The sequence below is a fragment of the Zootermopsis nevadensis genome, unplaced genomic scaffold, assembly GCF_977971745.1.
Source record: "Zootermopsis nevadensis isolate Lab colony 2312 unplaced genomic scaffold, Znev_1.0 Znev_ptg000020l, whole genome shotgun sequence".
In the NCBI taxonomy this organism is placed as follows: Eukaryota; Metazoa; Arthropoda; class Insecta; order Blattodea; family Termopsidae; genus Zootermopsis; species Zootermopsis nevadensis.
Genome location: NW_028259152.1, coordinates 16,408,364 through 16,422,390, shown reverse-complemented (window position 1 = coordinate 16,422,390; position 14,027 = coordinate 16,408,364). Strand labels below are relative to the sequence as shown.

At 36.5% G+C, this 14,027-nt stretch overlaps 1 protein-coding gene across 3 annotated transcripts in view; it reads right to left on the bottom strand.

Annotated features, from left to right (window-relative positions):
• Nrt (Neurotactin) overlaps positions 1–12,562 on the bottom strand; it is a 60,784-nt gene extending 48,222 nt beyond the window's left edge. For 2 of the 3 annotated variants that reach the window (XM_022063685.2, XM_022063687.2), the window contains exon 1: positions 12,153–12,418. The gene's annotated coding sequence lies outside the window, so the exon portion shown is untranslated. The other variant, XM_022063686.2, reaches the window with a different exon arrangement.
• Between the last annotated feature and the right edge of the window lie 1,465 nt (positions 12,563–14,027).

Sequence of the window (14,027 nt, the reverse complement as noted above, 5' to 3'; positions counted from 1 at the left end):
GTTACGGGCGTTTTGGTAGTGCATTACACCGACCCTCCTGCGATTTCGGAATGGCGTGTGCATCAAATTTTGCCAAAGACTCGCCAAAACGGCTACGGAAACCTATGAAATGCTAAAGCAAGCATTTGGGGAGTCCGCAATGGGTCGTGCACAAACTTTTGTGTGGCATTCACGTTTTAAAAATGGCCGAACCTCTGTCGATGATGACGAGCGTTCTGGACGACCATCTTCGAGCACAACGCCCGAAAATGTTACGAAGATCGACGTCGTATCATCAACGACTTGTGCGACATTGTTGGGATAGGCTATGGGACCTGTCAGCTGATTCTAAAGGAAGAACTCCACATGCGACGCATCCTGTCTGAGGACCAGAAGCAGAATCGACTTCTCGTTTGTCAGGAGCTCAAAGATCTTGCAAGAACCGACCCCAACTTCCTTTCTAAGCTCCGTGTGACTTCTTCCTCTTCCCAAAGATGAAAATTCAGCTAAAGGGAAGGAGATTTGAGACGATAGAAGAGATTCAGGCAGAATCGCAGATGGTGCTTGACAGGCTGACAAAGAAAGATTTCCAGGGATGCTTCCAGGCTCGGCAGCGGCGCTGGGATCGTTGTGTTCACTCCCAGGGGAACTACTTCGAGGGTGATGAATGAATTTAATACCTGAGATAAGTGTACGGGTTTTTATAGGCGCAGTCTGTAAACTTTCTGATCGCACCTCGTAGATGGTATCGGGATTCAAAAGGCACCTACTATTGAAACATGCATGAATATAATAGGACAGAGCCCTGGTTTCTATCAGCTCATGACGCAAAACAAAAATGTCATGCATTTCGATTCCTGCTGCATTTTTCTTTGTCTGTATCTGGAAAAGTGAAGCTACAAGAAAGTTGACTCCTCCCATATCGTTCCAGAAGATTCTGCAGGTCGATAACGCCAGTCTATCGCACGGGGAACGGGTGATGGAATTGAATTGTAATGTGTGATTCCGATAGTGGGTGGAATTTGCGGAGGATTGGGGTGGGTGGGATGAGCTTACCCTTAGATCCAGTCGACATATTTCAGTTCCAATAAAGAAACTGGAGACGAAGAATGGAAAAACAAAACAGAAAATGGAGATGAAATATTAGAAATAATTTGTTATCATATTATACGGCTGTAAGCTAGTAAAATTGTGGAAATGAAGTAAATGTCGACTTCACAGAAAATTCTTTTTGATAAGCTAATAGTATCACAGCTGATCATAATCCCCAATCATTTGTAGAATCTGCTACTAAACTCTAACCTCAGTCAGCTGAATTCAGCTCACACCACATTTAATTTTAAGATTACATTTAATATTATCCTTGCATCTACTTCCAGGTGTCAAGAACTTCTCCAATCACGTTATATTATTAAAATGTTATAGCCATTTCAACGAAACTTGTTCTTGTTAGGTGAAATGTAATGAATTTTCACAGGTAATAAAAAACGTTATATATATATATATATTTTTTAGTTCTGAAGTGTGATATATTCTAAAATCTGGTAAAATAGCATTCTAGCTGTTCTGTTTCTCTGCTCGACAAAGGTCACTCCTATCAATAAGTCAAGACGAACATATTTTTAAAGATGGCCGATTTTTGCAGTAAGTCCGCACATTGTTTCCAGCTGATAACTATTCCCTAATGAATGTACTCCGGAGGTTAACGCAGCTGCCGGAAACTGACTCTTCCTACTGAGATGTATTACGAATTTTGTGCCTATAAGTTGGTACCTTCACGCAGAACGAGCAAGTTGGCTCAGCGGTACAGCATTTCTGTCGTTTCTTGGAGGCACTGGATGGATTTGGGTCGCAGGTGCAGAAACGTCGTTTTTCCCTATGAGTGTCTCTGAAGGTAGTCCTTGAAATAGTCCACGACCGCTCCGTCATCCAACTACGTTATTTAAGCCCGGAACAAAATAACCTAATTCCTCTTTATATTCATCATTCATAACAATCTTAAAGTATCAAATGCAGACGAAACAGAGTCGTGAAATAAGCTAAGAATCTATGTTTAAATTGCAAATTATCAGTAATGGTGCAACGGTACTATCCGGTGAAGAATGTGTTTCTGTCTGTGCACGTGTTTCCTGCAACACGCCGCCATCGGCTGCAGGTGTTCGGATGTACTCCTGCAGAACTGCTTGTCAGTATGCACAGCTCAACTGTTCTGCGGGTTTCAAGCATACTCAGGACCGCTCTTTGACGATGTCGACCGGAAAACACAGACTTCTGCTACTGAAGTTCGGATAGATCCATAATAAAATTTGTTTTCCAATGTCTGTGCGTGGTCTTTAGGATAATTTTATAAAAGCTACATCTAAATTCAACTCAGACGGTTTTACCAAAAGCTATTAAGTACTCCAAAAAGAAAAAGAAAATCCGCTTGGGATAAAATATGATCTAGATCAGTGATATTCAACCTGGGGTACGCGTACCCCCGGGGGTACGCGAAGACATCTTAGTTGGTACGTGAAATTTTAAAATATATATATATATATTATTTAATGATAAACACTGAATAATCAGTAATGTAATTTATTTAATTTATTTTAGATGTAGATTATATACTACGTATAACTTGAATTATAAACCAACAACTTTGGAGGTACAAAGTTGAAGAGAAATTATATCTGGGGGTACGCGAAGACATCTTAGGGGGTACGCGAACAAAAAACGTTGAATACCACTGATCTAGATAAGCAACATTCCACAGTTCCTCCACGCCCAATCCATCGACTATGGCGTATTTGTACCGGATACAATGTGGCGAGTTACTCGTGCGTATGAATAGTCTTAACTTTAATCGTATTCATCCAGTTGTGGTCTAGGCTAAATACACATTTGTTCAAAATATTGAGAGATAATTACAGTTACCACCGATAACAATGGGAAATAAAATGATAAAATGTTCATCTTCCATTGTAACAAACTCGTTAAATTGGGATTGTTCTCACACAATGGTTCCTATCCGACCGATACCACATCACTTCATATAGACCTCTTTGTTAATACGAGCCTTACTGTTTCATTAAATGAGTAATTATTAAGCCCAGAAACAGATAATTTTTATTATACATGTAAAGTTTCAAACAGAAGAGTGATTTTCCAAAATGAACTAAGACACTTTCCCCCTCATATATATTATTGTTAGCATAAAATTATTCCTTTTCCAATAATGCATCTTCTGTTTAAACACAGTAACATTCATATTGTTGATATTACAAAAACAAGGAGTGAATTTTCCATATAGTCCAATATCTGAACAGTCTGAATTACTATTACGCTCCAAGTCAGCGCGCATGCGCGTGACAGCCATTTTGATTCCTCTAGTAGCTTCCCTCAACTTTCTATACCTGGGGCAACCCTAACCTGTAAAAGTCACGTGACGGCACACGACAAAATTTCGAATCACGAAATGGCGGTGCAAATTTATACATGGCATAAATATTTATGTGCATGTAAATATATGCCCTGTATGTACAAGAATATAAAAACAAATCATGGAAAATATCTTTGATGAATAAATACGAATTCCATTTTCAAAAGATAAGTTTCTTTTTTAAATAAAATATCGGAATAATTTTACAGTTCGCGGTAAACAGATCGCGCAACACGATACAAACATCAGGTGACTTGTAAACATGGAGATGAATAAATTAATGCATATTACATAAATAACAATTACTCCAGGCTCCAGAAATAGGTTTTAGATGAGGAAACCCAACTTCCTCGAATATAAATTTAAGAAAACAGCTCTGACGCAAAAGCAAAACCTAATATGTCATATAATATGACAGTAAAACTAACTCTTGCAATGCCAGAAAAAACCTGATACTGATGTTCGTTTTATGCTGTAGACTGCTGTTACATCAGTGTGTCTGAACTTGATAGCGTCTAAGTATTTAAGTTCTTCTAAGATAGAACTCACACTTTGTAACTTTCTTTTAGTTTGAGGCATTGTCGAGTTAACAACATGCTGTTATTATTATTTAGTGTTCTGTCTGACGACAGGTCCATATGAACAGGATCCTTCCATCATTTTCTCTTCTCGGACTGGGACCTGTTCATATACGTTCTTGGCAGATGATCCAGAAGTGGTTTGCCATTGCCTTCTTCTGTGTGTGAATGGAGTAATTGTTGGGATGCCACGGAGGAAAACTCCGTGTTGCCTAGACCACGGCCTTGCCCAACACAAGTTATAAATTCGAACCCGAGACCCCAGGATTACAAGGCCAGCGTTCTAACCGCTAGACCACCTCATCTTATTATTATTTAGTGTTCTGTCTGACGACAGGTCCATATGAACAGGATCCTTCCATCCTTTTCTCTTCTCGGACTGGGACCTGTTCATATACGTTCTTGGCAGATGATCCAGAAGTGGTTTGCCATTGCCTTCTTCTGTGTGTGAATGGAGTAATTGTTGGGATGCCACGGAGAAACCGGGGAAGAAGCCCCCGGAGGAAAACTCCGTGTTGCCTAGACCACGGCCTTGCCCAACACAAGTTATAAATTCGGGCACCGCCGGGAATCGAACCCGGGACCCCCAGGATTACAAGGCCAGCGTTCTAACCGCTAGACAACCGTGGTTATCAAAATGATTTAATTTATATCGCATTGAACGTACAATATAATTAGTATTTTACGTTATATTTTAGAGTAAAATAAATACTTTTTTTTAGATTTGTGGTTACTTAAAATTTGCCAACTATACTTGAAAATTCTCAGATGAATGGTGCAGTCGGGAACGAGCTGAAATATTTTATTGTAAATGTAAAGAGGAAATTTGGTTCCAAAATTAAACAAGTACAATGTGACCCAGTTCTAGACAATATTACAGAACAAATATTTCTGAAAAATATCTGTTTTGACTCAGTACGTTCAATAAAATCACTCATCAATTATTAAAAACGTTTTTCACTCACTTTTATTTTATTTTAACACACCGAGGGGAAGAGTTTTTGGAAAACTTCTAAAGAGTAAGAGGTTACATGGTATAGACGTGCATCTGGTATTGAACACAGAGGAATAAAACATTTTTTTGAAAACAGTTTCCACCAATCAAGAACTCGTGGTTCACTAGTTGACCCCTCCTACATTTAATCGATACTATCAGGCTAGGCTGTTATCAGACTTTGCATCACGACGTAACACGAAATGACCTAAATTGCATGGTTCGGTCGTCATTTTACAATTCTGCTTACTAGTCCAGAATGTGAGCTAATGCAATATAGACGCTACCTTCAAAAGTTTTAAACGAAAGTGATTAAATAGTCCCAAATCTATAATCGATACAATTTACGTTAAAACATACAAAATCTGTTAAGATATTTTATTATCATATTGAATTAAGTTGGAATTTTTATCGATGTGCTCAGAGTAACTTCTCGATAATTTATCAGACATTTGAGGTTATGTTTTAATGCACGACTGCAAAGATAGGCAAAGTTCAAGTCCGACGTCTTGTTTGGGTTTTAGGCAATATATCTGCGGACAGAGATCTGTCGCTTTATTAAAAAAAACATTTCAAATCGCAGACATATTCCGAATAGACCTCGTTCTTCATCGCTAACAAAAGTGAGCATATTCTATTGTCTTTTGTTCAGGGATAATTTTGTTTTTATTCTGACTTATTATTAAATGATGTATCGAAGTGTTTTAATAGTTATATATTATTTAAATCTTGTCCGTCTAATCACAATAAATTCTTATTAAATATTAAAATATTACAATAATTAACATTTAAAATTTAAAATATTAAAATGATGTTCTAATGTAAATCGAATATTTCGATAAAGAACATCATTTAATATTTTAAATATTTTAAATGTTAATTATTGTAATATTTTAATATTTAATAAGAATTTATTGTGATTAGACGGACAAGATTTAAATAATATATATTTATTATATCACAATATGTCGCAACTTTACCATCTCACGTTTTAATAGTTATCAAACTTTCTACGAAACAGAAATAATAATGACCCAATCAACCTCTTGTCAGTGTAATGTTTGACTACGGATCGTACAATCGAGATTCGATCCAAAACAGGGGAAATGTGAACTTGGGGACATTTCCACGGGGTTAAAGAGCTGATGACTCACCTCCCAAACGCCTACAAGGCGTGTACCGTGGACAGCTTTACTTTACTTTAAAATTATGCTGTGTAAATAATTTCTAACTTTCCCCACATTTCATCCATTTAGCTGTGAAGTTGCGAGAATTCTGTTTCACAATTTCATTTACGAGTAATTCACGTAATTGCATGGGAAAGTTGAGGTGAAATGACGCTCATTATCAACGTCGGTATCTTCGGGCGTCTGTCGCCTTATACTCAGATAAATAGCCCACAGCGTCCTCTTGATACGAAAGCTGAATGTGTCCCAGAATCGGAGTTGAAAACGATGACAAGGGGACATATCTCTAAAAATATATACTATACGCATACCTATATAAAATAGGCCACGACCTTTCTTCATTACTCAACATTTACTTATATTATTATTATTATTTATTTGACTGCAAATGGGTTTTTACCCGGTGGCAGTGGTCCTACAATAAGACACAACAAAACATAAGACAACAAAAACAATAAGAAACAACAGAACAATGAGACACATATTCCAATGTCATCACCAAATGTCGTCATTAAATATCCCAAGGGTCAACTGACGATAGCGAATTCTATTCGAAAACCACGTAAAATAATTTTGTGTACCCCAATGTGTTCTCGAACCACGGTTTACAAACTTTTCGTATACGAGGTCTGGCTTTTGGATCCTAGGATGGAAAAACAGATGAAGGCGAGCAGACCGCAGCGGAAGGACAGTTGGCTCGGAAGGAAGACTAAGGAAACTGCAGTTAAATTCAAAGACACCCAGCGGGAGGGGAGGGGAGGGGAGGAGAGGGGAGGGGGAGACGAAAAGTAACAAAACGCAACGACCCTAAAAACTGAGATGTAAGTTGATCCTGAGCTTGGCCTTGTCTTTTGCTGTGACAACAACCGGGTTCAGTTGACTTATTCCCGCGGGTGAAATCCACTCAATTTCAAAATCAATTTATTACGTCGAAGAATTTGATTTTTACGTAAACTGGTGTCGTCACAGTGGCCGCGCGGTCGCTGGGACCTTGGGTTCGAATCCCACTCAAGAAATGTATGTTTATCCGCGTTTTTCTATGTTGTGCTGTAATGTGTACAGGTAGTGGCTTTGCGATGGACCGATCCCTCGTCCAAGGAGTCGTACCAAATGTCTATAGATCTAGCCCAGTGGTATTAAACCTGGGGTACGCGAAATTTAAAAAAAGAAGATAAACACTGAATAATCAGTAATGTAATTTATTTAATTTATTTTAGATGTAGATTATATACTACGTATAACTTGAATTATACACCAACAACTTTGGGGGTACAAAGTTGAAGAGAAATTATATCTGGGGGTACGCGAAGACATCTTAGGGGGTACATGAAATTTAAAAAAAGTATTATTTTATGATAAACACTGAATAATGAGTAATTTAATTTATTTAATTTATTTTAGATGTAGATTATATACTATGTATAACTTGAATTATTCACCAACAACTTTGGGGGTACAAAGTTGAAGAGAAATTATATCTGGGGGTACGCGAACAAGAAAGGTTGAATACCACTGATCTAGCCAACGAAAATTTGTGACCCGCAGATGCTCAAGGCACTGAAGAACGGGTCTCCTAAATATCCTAAGTAAGTAAGTAAGTACACTGGTTGTAAAGATGTTTAATATTAACTTCGTTGATTACAGAAGTCCTGCGTCAGTTCAGTGATATCGATTTAGCCTAGCGTTCGAGCTCGTGCAACCGATCCTCCACGGTAAACATGCGTAAACTTGCTTTTATTATTGCATTATTATTATACAATATGCAGTCACTATCAGTTTAACATACGTTCTGTTCAAACGTACTTTCAAGCCAGATGACCAAGCGTCTTGGAAGGTTTCAGTGACCGAGGTCTCTCCTAGGCTCTCAGGTCACGCAATGGGAAACACTATATACTTTAGTACCCACAATAAAAACAATAGTCTATTAAAAATACGAAACCCTTGAAGAATCTTCTAGCAGGTAAAAGAAGTTCTACGGACATGGACCAACGATCACGTCCGACACAGAAGTAATCACAAAGAAACATATTTTCAGAATTCTTTAAACTGATTCGAAATATAAAATTCATATTATGCTTAAATCAATTTAGGTCTCCAGTCGACAGAAGACGTAATGTTGTACATTATTATCCTCTTTTTCTCCTGAATATTGCTACCTCCTGTCTTATCTACCATTATTTTTCTCGCAACCCTCTCACAAGCAACTTCAATCCATGGTTTTCCTCAGGGAGAGCGATCAAGTGTCACGCCCATTTAAAAAAAAATCACAACCTTGTAGTTCTACACAACAATCCTTTTTATGATAAAATTTTATCCTCAGTTGGTACCTATATCATCAAAATAACATTACACCAACAACCGATGAGTCCAGGGCTCTGTCCAGCATATCGTGGCACGCTGGTTTTTATTATAAGGGACAATCAATATGAATGACAAATACGTGTACTAAGGATTTTTTTTAGAAATCTCATCTTCCTGCAAATCGTAAATACAACAAAATTCCTATATAACTATTACGTATAAAAAAATTAAAATTCCGTCCGGAATCGAATGGAATTTTATCGCCAGCCGCATTTGACCGTCACATTTCAAGATGTACGCTAAAAAATATTTCCAGTACATGCTCAGAGAATATAAACACAAATATCCTGGTATATGTTCATTAGTTTCTGCAACAGTTGACAGTAGAATACATTAACATATCATATATTCCCCCCTTTTTCAAAAATATTTCTTAACAGTGTCACAAAACCTCGGGGGCAATTTGAGTAATTATATTTGTGTTACAATAACAGTTCCCTGTGACACAGGAAATTCTTAATGGATTTTTATTAATTTACTTTCATTCCATTAAATTTTAGGGGTAAAATTAAGTTTAGTTGTCAACAGTTGATTTCATGTGACATGACACACAAAGAACACATTTCTGTAATAACTACAGAAGATTGTCTCTTGCCAGGTTATAACTAGCTTTCGTGTCTGTGAGTTTAAACTGAAACCCCCACACACACACACGTCACTCGTGTGAATTGTTTATTTTGTGTTTTAGTAATTTTCCATCGACTAACAACACACTGTATCAGTTCTCCGTCTGTCAGCCTGTTTTTGCTGTAAACTCTAGGAATATATAGATTTAAACATCTCATAAAATGTGTCTGTCCGCATGTTTCATCGTCGAAAATATTCTACGTAATTTGATGAAAACTGGTATTAGGATCGTTATTCCAAAACTTGTCGGCGAATTACGTCAATATTGACCCACACCTATTCGAAGACATTAGTACTTCTGGACATATCGGGACACTCACTCCTACATTCTTTGGCCGATATGTACATCTAATAACATTTAAGAAAAAACAACACCTTCGCCCAAAAATTGAAAAACAAACGTAATGAAACATCACCAAAAAACTACAGAAATCATAATTGAGTTTTAAGTTCTTAGATATATTTTACACCTGATGATGGTTTTATAAAAACCGAAACATGTTGTGTAAATGTTCCGAAATGTAAATCGATCAATGGATATGGAACATGAATGATATTTTATTATCTTAATTATAAGAAATTTTAAATATTGTGATCAGACGGATTAAAATAAATAATTCATTTATGGATGAAAGGTAAAAGTTCAAATGTGCATTTAAGAAGAAATTTATAAGAGAAAGCCTTCTACTATTAGTGGAAGTTCCCTTACTTTCACGTGTTCTACCTGAACATGTACAGAATTACACTTTTATCTTCGTACTTGAGACATCTGAATTTTAAATGCGATAGTTAAACAATCCATATATCAAATGACCTAATTACTTAGGTCTGGGCGTTTTAAGGAAGTACAAAGTCGAAACATTTCTCTATTTCAGTTCAGCTTTGTTAGCAGAAAACAAAACGAATTATAAGACTGTATGACGTAGAATATATTTAGTACGTAACTCTGCCAGTTTCCTCCATATTGGAACAGGTTCTGGGTTCAAATCTCGATTTACAGACCGGGTATCCTGGCTGAGGGTCTATCGTGTTTTTCCTCAGTCTCTCCAGACCAGTCCACTACCTTATATAAGGCCACGACATCCTTCGCAATGCATTAGTCACCGTCATCTATATAATCTGAGGTATTTGATAAAATGTCGTTAAACAAACTATAAATAAATCCCAAATTAAAGGCAAATATTTTCTGAAATGGCCAGTTGTAGAATAAAATTACTTTGGTCTGAAGCCTTCAGACATTTTTCTCTGTGTTTACAGCTTTAATAAAAACACGTGTTTATATTTTTAAAAGGAAAAACGTCTGGGTAATTAAAATACATTTTATATAATAAATTATGGTAGTTCGTATGATTTAATATATATGCAGACTGATATTCATTCGTTATGTAAATATTATGCCTATGAATGACCATAAGACAAAGCATCAAATAAATAAATAAATAAAATGTTCCAAGGGGTTCAAATAATTTCAGAGGGAGATTCAAAATAAAATTTAAATCAATGTGATCGCACATGCTGAAGAAATTAATTTTATTCAACTAAAAGATTTCTATAAGCTATAAATGGACGGCATGATCAATGAAGTGTGGAAATTCTACGACGTATCCTTCCCTACTGATTTAATTCTCTAATACGGCGCTTAAAGATGCCGCTGGAGAGATCATCTGGAGGAGAAAATGTTAATAAACGTCTCTTATATATATATATATATATATATTTACGTCGATGTCGCTTTGATTAATGTGATGATCGACTTTTGCACAGCCGTTCTACTATACGGTACAAAAACATCGTCTCACTCTCAGTTTTCCGTTAATTTTCTTGCTTTCTGTTGTTTCATATAATGCTTGTATATTTAATATTTAATAATTTACATAGATTTTAGTATAATATTCGGGCCACTAGTATTCACGCTGATTGCTCCTACAGTAGGAACATTTTAAGTATAATCAATGATTTTAGGAAAGTGTTCAAACATGACGTAACCCGCTTTAAGGTCCGACTCACATTCTCCGCTCAGACAGTATAACTTCCATGAATTTTCAGCGAGAATCCCCCGTTAATCTATTACAATAACCTTTCCCTTTGAAATGTCCTACAGCCTTGAATTACCTTGTCTTTCAGTTTAAATTATATCGCATCAACCCATTGTTACAGGATCTTTGATACTTTATATTTATTTCATTGTTACTGTAAAGCTGATCTTTGTGCTAGATTTTGGTCTGTCTGCAGTAAGAACAAGTTTCGATCAATTTTATACCAGATTGTTCACGTCACATTGTCGGACAGTAACACAAAACTTGTAAAGGAAAAATTCTTTTCACGAATCCCCCCACCCCCTGTACTTCCAATTGATAACAAATTAGATTGGGAACGTTTAAGAAAATTAAAATCTACAAAGAACGTTATCACACTATTAAATGTATAATAAACAGAACTATCAATAATAAATCAACATATTTGTGAAACGTCCTGTAACGCATTCATTACTAGCTGAAGCATGAATCCGAAACCTGCAGCTGGAAAACAATACAATACGTAGGACAAATAAATATCTGAATTGCGTATTCTGATATTACAATTGCACGTATTATCGATTACATAAAGGCTAATAAAACGTTTTTTGATTCTTCGAAATTTGTTCAAGGCTAACGCTGATGATTTATTGACAATTTCTCAACTGTACTGGTTACTGTAGTCGACTATAATCACTACGAATTATGAATTGGTTCTGACACAGAAGTAACCGTAGCCTATTTTAAGGTACTATCCTATCAAGTGTCCGGTGGAGCTGATAAAATGTTTATCATAACACTCAAACTTTGGGTGGAGTATCGAACGCTACAACTCTCGATTCGAAGCACTCGACCGGATCCTTCAGTACATTATTACTACGCGGCCTTCCTGTTACTTTTCACGTTTAGGTTAAGATCATAACCACACTTTTTTTTTGTACTAGACCTGAGTTCTTGGTCTTTTTAACTGAAGCAAATGGATTCTCTTACCTGCTCAACTGACGATCCAAGATTGCAAGAAGTATCGAGCCACACAGTGTTCTGCAAAGCTGTATTCTTCTCGCTGTTCCAAGTCTACGTGAAACACACTGAAAATTCACACACCATTACAAGCTGTGGCACATACACAAGACGACACTAAGCTTTTAATCTATTTCCCTCTGAAGCACACAGAAATTGTATTCAGATATCACGTTTTAAAACCTCTCTGTTTCAAACAATTGTCACTCGTGCATGATTCGAGATAAGCAACGACTACTAACTGGCTGTTCGGTCTTCAACGGTAGCCTCCTCAACTAGATGCTTCTGCAATGGTTCTGGGGGGAGTTTTTTTTTTGAATTCGCTATGAGCTTTGTTAGTCCAGAGCTGCTGTCACCCCTCCCTGCCTCGTTATGTTCCCCTCGGTCGGCTGCCGTAGCTAGCAGCAGGTTTCCCCCTTCCACTGCGCAGACGCTAAACCCGATTCCACTCACAATTTTTCATCTTTCTCCCACTACTGCTCGAATTCTTTGTCCATTTCCTTCGAAATTTTCCCTTTCGTCCATGGTCCATTATTTATTTTTACTATTCGTTCAGAAGATATCGAGTTCTCTCGATGTGAAAAGTCGATGTTTCCTGTTCAAACCGAAAACTGGATCTACGTATGTATAACCAAAAGTATGAGAACATATACGTTAACTGTTGCTTAATACAGTAAAATTATTTAAAATATAATCTCGATTGAACGCAGTACCGAAAAGAACCTGTAATCAACTGAAACAGAAACCACGTATTTAAATAACAAACTTATTGGGTATTTATTGTTTCTTATTAAAATAATTTTGTTTCATGCGTCTCGCAATGAATATTTCTGCCAAAAAATTGGAATAATTTGTATGTATTTTTTTTCGTGTATCTGAGAATTAACACCCTTGTAAAAAAATGCAAAATTATTTTCTTTAATAAATTTGTTGATATAAGATGTGTATAAACGTAAAATTTGAGGTTCTCACGGCGGCGAGTGCAAAGATGGCGGTCTTCTGGGTTGTAGCGCCGTGCAGTCTGGTAGAAGTTTATCAACGTTTCGGAGGTCCTTCCTGCTACCATCATCAGGGTGTCTTTTCTGTTCATTTCGCTTGCACTATTCCGCTTAGTCACGGACGTATTCAAAGACAGAACATTTCAAATCAGAGTTTGGCACATTTTATTTTAATAAACCGTACTTTCCGAAATGTTGTCTCTCGTTGAACTACCAGGCATTTAGATTCTTAGGCGGTCAAGCGTACTGTCTGCTGGGAACTATTTTCTGGCCCTACTCAGGAAAGAACTTCACATCCGATGACTTTAATATAAACTGGGTACAGGATATCCCGTGTAGTGTTTCAGGGTTCCGTTAAAACAGCTGACTGTCGTGGCGCTGATTAACAACGTAACTTTTCGAACACTACTCCGATTTCCAAAGATCAGAATATTGAAGAAATTAATTTATAAAATGTGTTTTGTACCATTATAATTAATAATAAATAAATATATATAATAAATGCAACAATAAATTATTTTAAAAAATGTTATTGCACACAGTGACGAAAATTTAACGTGTTAAATAGTCGGTAAACAATTTATAAAACGTACGCAAAGCTTTTGCCAACATAACGAAACTGGCCACAGTGGCCAACGTAACAAAGGTAATAAGAAATCCTTTGAGATTCCCCACCGAGTAAAATCCACGAGCATAAACGCGTGTTGGAATTTTCCGTTATTATTGATCCATTTTAACCAACATTTGAATGTTTCGGCAAATATAAGTAAAACTTCCAGATATAAAATTTAAATAAATTTCGAATTAAATAATTAATAACTAATATTTTACTCTTACGAATAATTCT